General features: G+C 41.9%; 1 protein-coding gene across 1 annotated transcript in view; it reads left to right on the top strand.

Moving 5' to 3' along the window:
* Positions 1–1,302, top strand: part of LOC105448528 — an 8,202-nt gene that overhangs the window by 2,730 nt on the left and 4,170 nt on the right. The gene's annotated exons all lie outside the window — the stretch shown is intronic.

Genomic DNA, 1,302 nt, shown 5'->3' with positions numbered 1-1,302 from the left:
GTTCAGACGTGTGCTCTTCCGATCTCGATCAAAGCAATTGCGGTCAACTGTGTCTACAGTTTTTACAGACAGTAGATAATCTATTTAAAGACAAACATTGCAACATTTAGACTCAGTATTCATTCAAACATGTCGCTGACGTTTATGCTGACAGGCAAAAGTAGTATCCTCGCGGTAAGCTACTTTCCACCTGTAGATTTGAGCGATGGTGAATACGAACTCGGTCTGGCAGATTTTGAAACGTATTATACGATACCCAATGTAAATTCGTAGAATAAATTTTATTTCGACAAAGACGACAAGGAGATTGTATAAATTCCCGAAGGATCGTACGAACTGCATGATATTGCAAAATATTTGAAACGTGCAATCCTACATGTTCGTCCAAACGATGCTGCGAGAAAGAAAACGAAAAGCGATGAAGAGGATGAGAACGATTACCCGCTGGTGATTCGCGCCAATAACAATACGATGAAAAGCGAGATCAAGTGCGCGTATCGGATAAATTTCACAAAATCCTGTAACATTGGATCGCTGTTGGGATTTTCATCAAATCGCACGCTGGAACCACGTCAATGGCACGAATCGAACGTACCGATAAATATCATGAATGTAAACATCATTCGCATAGAGTGTAACATGACCGCGGGTGCGTATAGTAACGACAAGTGTGTACATACGATACATGAGTTTTCACCGAGCGTGCCGCCAGGATATAAGATATCGGAAACGCCGGCACAGATCATTTACCTTCCGATCATCGCACGGAGCATATCGGATCTGACTATCCGCGTTGTGGATCAATACGGTCGATTGCTCGATTTTCGCGGAGAAGAAATCACTGTGAGGCTGCACGTACGGAGACGACAGCGATAACGTGAGATGCTCGTGCTGAATGAGCAGGTGAAACGTACAGGAGACACAATTTTAACTGGAGAGACAACTGTAAAAAACATTCGATCTATCAAGAAGAAACTCACTGCTTCCAACATTGAATTTTTAAAATCTTTGGGTTTTACCATGCATAGTATCTGAGATGGCTAATATCCTAAACATTGGAGGGGAACCAGTCTTTGACGACAGCATCGTCAAGATTGATACTCACACATACAATCCATATGCTAATACTGCGTTTGGACACAGCGATGAAATACGAATACCCATACAACAGCAGGATTTATACACATTACCATGCGAAAGTTTTCTCTACGTCGAAGGAAAAATGTCGATAAAGGAAAAGAAGGAAGGGTCGGTGACAACACTTGCAAAGATTGCGTAACGTTCATGTTTGATGAAATTCGA

The sequence above is a fragment of the Wasmannia auropunctata genome, unplaced genomic scaffold (genome assembly GCF_000956235.1).
Source record: "Wasmannia auropunctata unplaced genomic scaffold, wasmannia.A_1.0 LD336085.1, whole genome shotgun sequence".
NCBI lineage: Eukaryota > Metazoa > Arthropoda > Insecta > Hymenoptera > Formicidae > Wasmannia > Wasmannia auropunctata.
Note: the sequence above shows the minus strand (reverse complement) of the source record. Positions and strands in the feature narration are given on the sequence as shown.